The sequence below is a fragment of the Prionailurus viverrinus genome, chromosome B2, assembly GCF_022837055.1.
Source record: "Prionailurus viverrinus isolate Anna chromosome B2, UM_Priviv_1.0, whole genome shotgun sequence".
NCBI classification, from domain to species: Eukaryota; Metazoa; Chordata; class Mammalia; order Carnivora; family Felidae; genus Prionailurus; species Prionailurus viverrinus.
The window spans coordinates 77,155,295-77,161,265 of NC_062565.1; the positions used below are offsets into that span (position 1 = coordinate 77,155,295).

The 5,971-nt window shown below is 33.7% G+C and overlaps 1 protein-coding gene across 2 annotated transcripts in view; it reads right to left on the reverse strand.

Annotated features, from left to right (window-relative positions):
• Positions 1 to 1,822: 1,822 nt before the first annotated feature.
• The window catches only part of SYNCRIP (synaptotagmin binding cytoplasmic RNA interacting protein), a 30,656-nt gene continuing 26,507 nt past the window's right edge, over positions 1,823 to 5,971 (reverse strand). For both annotated transcript variants that reach the window (XM_047858461.1, XM_047858460.1), the window contains exon 11: positions 1,823 to 5,971. This exon is cut by the window's right edge. The gene's annotated coding sequence lies outside the window, so the exon portion shown is untranslated.

The window sequence follows — 5,971 nt, forward strand, 5'->3', positions numbered from 1 at the left end:
ACAAACTCCTTCCAAATATTGACAATATATCAAGATACACAATTAGTATATATACTTTTGAAGTATTTCACATGTTAAGGAAATTAAAGCAATTTCAAAAGCCTAATCCCTGAGCCTTCCAATTAAAGCAACATAAACACTAACATATTAAAGACACCTGAAAAATGAAGTCATAAGGGGGTGCCAGTCTGGCTCAGTCAGTAGAGAATGTGACTTGGGTTTGTGAGTTTGACCCCAGAGTTGGGTGTAGAGATTACTTAAAATCTTAAAAAAAAAAAAGTGTTTTTACTCATGACATAAAACAGATGCATAGTTTTACTTTGTGTTCAAATGATGCACTACTGACATTTTCTAATTCCCATAGGAAAAAACTGGGACACCTAAATTCAAAAGCAGTATTATATCACACAAATGACATAATTATTCAGATTTCCTTTACCTCATTTGAACTTAACAGCATTAAAAGAGCCACATCACATCAGATGTAATGTTAGAACTCTTCTGGTATGTTGTAGGTTTCTACACTTAGACCCGATTTTGAAATCTAAAGACTCTTCTACAGATTTTATATCATGAACAAGCCCATATCCTTTAATCGGTGGTAACAGCCTGTCTACATCAAAAACCCTTGTCCTTTTACCCTGAAGTAAAACTTGGCTGTAGTTCATAAATGATATAGAAGATACTGATCTCCTTGGGTATTCTAAATTCTCTCCAAAACAGTATTTTGTCACAACAATCTTTTCAGAATACAGACTGAAAGCCTAAATCAATCAATGACACTTAATGAACATTACAGATAACTGCCTCTAAACTCCCCTCAGATTAGAACTTATTTGAAACCACTTTACAACGTGAAAAATCAGATATTCACTGAAGCCTGTAAATTATTCTAAAATGTGTTAAAAACACATTCTAGGAAACACTTGGAAGACACTAATTTCCAAAACAGTTTATTAAGATTTCTTCCTTACCCAAGTCTTACTCAGCAGTCTTGATTTCAACAAAAAAGTACTAGTTTGGTCTCTGCACAGGCAGTCAAATAAAGCAACATAAATTGTTTTTAAAATGCTCTAGCAGTACCCAGAATTTTTCAGGTATAAAACTTCCATGACTGCCCTGAAAAGACAAAAGTTTCTTTTCACTAAATATTAGCACAAATCTTGGTTATCCTAAATACAAACTAAAATCCACATGAAGTGACCTACTAAAGCAATTTTTGTCCGGATGAAGTGGCAAAACTACCACTACCTGCCCCCACCCTCCAAGAAATTCTAGGGCTATGAACCAAACCCTTCCAATGTATTTACAACAAGTTCCCCATTCTTTGATGATTTGCCATCCTAGCTTAATAGAACCCATTTTAAGCTGAATTCACCTTCCTAGATGTGCAACATTTTATTAAAACAGATCATTTGTTCACTCCACTCTCCTGATTCACTTGCAACCTCAATCATTTCCAACCCTTCAGAGAAAGATGGTGATAGAGAATGGAAGAACACTGCATGATAGGGTATGTTCCCAGAAAACCAGAACCAAATTACCATTAACTTCTTCATTGAGTCCACTGGCATGTGTGTGACCACAGAATATTTTCACCAAATAAGTGAAGACCAACACTCTATGTTTACATCTCCCCATCATGTGCTTGACTTAGGGATCTTGGGGAATCTTTTTTTTACCATTGGCTAGTCACTTTGCATGTATAATCAAAAGGCGAAGAGCTCTAAAGATTCCAAGTGTCTATTCACAAGCTGTTAAGTGAAAAAAGATGAAATGGAGGACACCCACAATAATTCTTGGACTCCTGGAGATCCTAAGACATGCTACAAAAATAGGTCTTTATTCTTAGGAAAATATAGTCAGAGCTAGCTTCCTTATGCTATACATAAAATCTTAACATCAGAGGCAGTACAGATAGTACAGATAGTTTTTGAACTGATCTCCAAACAAGCACAAACCCACTACGTTTAAAAGAACAGGTAAGTTGAGGTTTTTGGCAAAAGACAGTACTTCACACATCTAATCCAAATCAAAGAGCCTGCAGACAGTTGTTTTCAGTGAGATGAAAGGAATGAAATAAATATAAATTCTATGGATAAATAAATGTAAGAGACAATTTAAATAAGCTAAGAGAACTAATATTTCTTTTAAATAAAAGTACTAGTCAGGTACAAGCTTTTGTTTCTCAATGCCAGACTTCTAAATGTTTATCAGACTACTGTTAAAATATTAAAAACCTAATCCTGGACCAGAGCATTAGTTATAATACTGTTTTGCATTCATAAAAAAGATGGTTTTTCCAACTGAATGCTTCTGGTCCTGAAAAATATTTTATGTATATTACTGAAGGCAGACTGTGGTGCTAATAGAACTTATGTCTTAAGTACTTTTTAAAAAAGTGACAGACCAAAAAGTCCATCTATTACTTTGCCCACAGTTAAAAATGTCTTTGAATATTGGTTTATAATTAGCATCTTAAGAAAAGTAGTGGCATGCCCTATTGAGTGGTATCACTGAGTAAATGCTACACTTTAAAACATCATCCTCACAAGTCTGTTCATTTTATGTATTGTTAAAGTTTTTTTATTCATTCATTTTATACCCACCAATCAATTCCTATGGTCAGATAAAAATTTGGTTTTATGGAATACATCACTGGGGAGAAAATGGTCATGGTGGGTATTAGGAATCTGAACAGTCATTTACTCTAGGGTTAGCTCCTTCTCCTAAATGCATGAAGTCTTCTACATTTAATTTCTCCCCTTAAAATAGAAACATGTCTTACTCTATAATAACAAGGTGATCTTTTGCTGTTTCTGATCAACAGTGACTTTGGCTTAGCAGTCAAAAAAAGCTGTCCTGCATGTGACAATTTTGTCCATCTAGCATGTATTCGTCCTGGTTTTAAGTCTTCCCAAATATATACAATACCCGAGTAAATACCCGAGATCACCCCATCAATCCATTCCTATTAAGTTCCTATTTTATCATGAGGAAATGTTTGTATTTTGTCAAATCAGATTTGCAATTGATAAATTTCTCATGATGCTACAACCGCCATCATGAGTGTGCAACCGCTCTTTTGTGCTCAACCCCCACTTCATATCTAATATCTGATTTAATTGCAATGGCTGAAAATCTTCCACAAAAAGCATGTTTGGGAAAATATACAGAACACAATTTTCTCACAAAGCAAATTTCTGAAAACTGATTAACTGAATTGATGATCACTTTTGATTGCCAAGTAGTCTGCAGAAACAAAATCTTGCGTCTGTTTAGGTAACTCAAGTTTTCTTGTTTAACAATCAGAATGCTTTAAGGATACATTTTTCACCCCAAGGAAGGGACTTGACTCTTGGATTTAAGACCCATTCCTTGACAATATATACAAAATTTGACTTGTTATCTGTCCATTCTTTGAAGCTGTCAAAGCCAAGAACCCATAAACAAATCACAAATAGCAATAACCTACATTAGTTAACATTCCCCTTTTAACAGGTTGACATTTTTACTAAAGGATTAGTTATTTTTGCATTTCCATTTCTCATATCCCATGACATTCCATATAAATTGCATTATTGCTTTATAGGCCACACAACATTCAAAAGTATGTTTATATGCATTGCCTGTTTTCCTTGATCTCTTATTGATAAGAGTTTGATGCTGATTTTACTACAGAAATTTAAGTTTGAAAATACCAGTTAGTATTTCTTCTCAGAACTTAATTGTTCACATCACTAATCACTACATGCATATTTAGCTCTGATTATATTGCTCAAAAACTGCACCCATTATCAGAACAGTGCAAATGATATTTAATTTTAAAAGTAATTATAATGGCTTGAATTCAAAGTTATTCAAATGAACACTGTCAAGTAATTTCACTTGAGCGTGTATAGATTTCATCACCACTGTTTACATTACCCATCAATTCCTTACAATTTCTTTTTATCATCAGTTTCCCTCCCAAATCCCCAAACTAAGAATGCCAAATAGTCTTGGAAACCCACAGCTCCATATTTTAATGTTTTCTTAAGAACACATTTGTGAACTCACAAAAATGTTCATCTTTCAACTCTGACAATGCAGTTCTTACTTAAGTCAAACAAACCCATCCTAAAATCCCAACAAATAATTCTGAGAATTAACTTAAACACCTTGACAGTGTCCCTTAAAAAAGGGTATGACAGTAAAGTGCCAATAGGCATGGCAATGACCTCTTTGATGGGATCATTTAATTCCTTGGAACTGGGAAACGCCAGCACCAAAGATTACACTGAGATTCAATTTTACTGAAGGCTACATTTAGTTTACCCACTTTCCACAACCTATTGTACTCATATGTTAAGAATGAAATGTAAATGTTTTGTGTAGCCCTCAAACTTACACTAAGATTTGAAAGAGATGTACTTTAAAAAAGCACGGGGTAATATATAAAATCAGTGGCAGAAAGTTTCATTAAGCACCAGGAACTAATTTTTGTCACCCCATACTCATTTTGTAGGTAAGTTTCAATAACCGGCAAGGCACATTTACATATATTCCAATGAATACTTATTGACAAATTTTAAATTACACTCTATGTCCCAGCTATCCCAGTAACTGACATACAACATACTAAAATGGTTTATTAAGGTAACATAAAAAAAACCAATTAATGTGAAACATACAGGCTATTGGCAACCACTATTCTAAAATTATGTAAGTACAAATAAACATACTGAAATGTGTGCAATTCTAAGTTTTTAAACCAGAATATTTCTACACTAACACACATTTATATTAATGACACATAAAAAAAATAAAAACTTTATTACAAAAATAAGTTACACTCGCCTCCAGCTTACAGTATAAAACAATTTTATTTGCAGGAATGCAAAATGATTGTTTGCCATGAGCATTTTGAACATATGACATGTCTAATTTTGTTAAATTTGCATTTACTGGGGGAACTGGTGTGTATAAAACCTTAATTAAGTATAATAAGCTCTGATCTTCATCGTGGTGCCTATTGGGTATGTGATATAACTGCAGTATCCCTTTGGGGAAGGGGAAAAGGGATTTCTTTATACCAAGTCCTAATTAAATTATAATTTCACTTTTGACTTTAAGCTATCAATTTAGGACTTGGCAAAAAATTTTTGAGGGTGATTCAATAGAGGATGCTTCACCACTGAACACTCACTGTCATCAAGGTGCTTTAGAAAATTAAAAACATAGCACAAATGATTGTACTCTATTCTACAAGTTATCATGACCTGCATAAGAAATGGAAAGCTGATTCACATTTTTGCAGTGATCAGCAATAAGAAATGCACTAATGAAACATACCTTTTACCTAAAAAGCTAAACTACAGCCATATACTAATTTCTATGATTTATGAAAAAACTTCAAAATATCCAAATGTCAGGCTTCGCTGTACAATTGTCAGTTTTAGTCTGACTTTTTTATAAAGGGACACTGCAGTATTTAGTACAAGTTCGGATGCACTTTTTTGAACATCTGATGTCTTACAAAAGTAACATCTTGCTAAACTATTATACATCCAAATAACTACAATATCTGAAGAAGCAAGGCTGCTTTTTCAGCCACAAAATACGACAAAAGCAAGGCCTGTTATGATGGTCATGAGGAAGTCTTACAAGCCTCTGAAACTAAAGGCAACTAAGAATGTTACATTTGGTATATTAAAATCTTACCCTCATATCATTTAACAAGCCTTGCTTTTATCTACAAAGATTTTCTATGTACAGTACAGACAGGGTATAGTTCAATCCTCTGCTACTGAGGTAGTTAACCAACCCTTTAAAAAAGGTTCTGAAAAGAACCACTATCTGGAATGCCTGACTAACCAGCTCTGATGATTACACCTGAAACTGCATATCTGAACACAATTCAAAAGTGATTACTATAAAAAAGATATAGACAATCATGATTAACCTTGGTGAGCAGAAATAAAATTTAAGG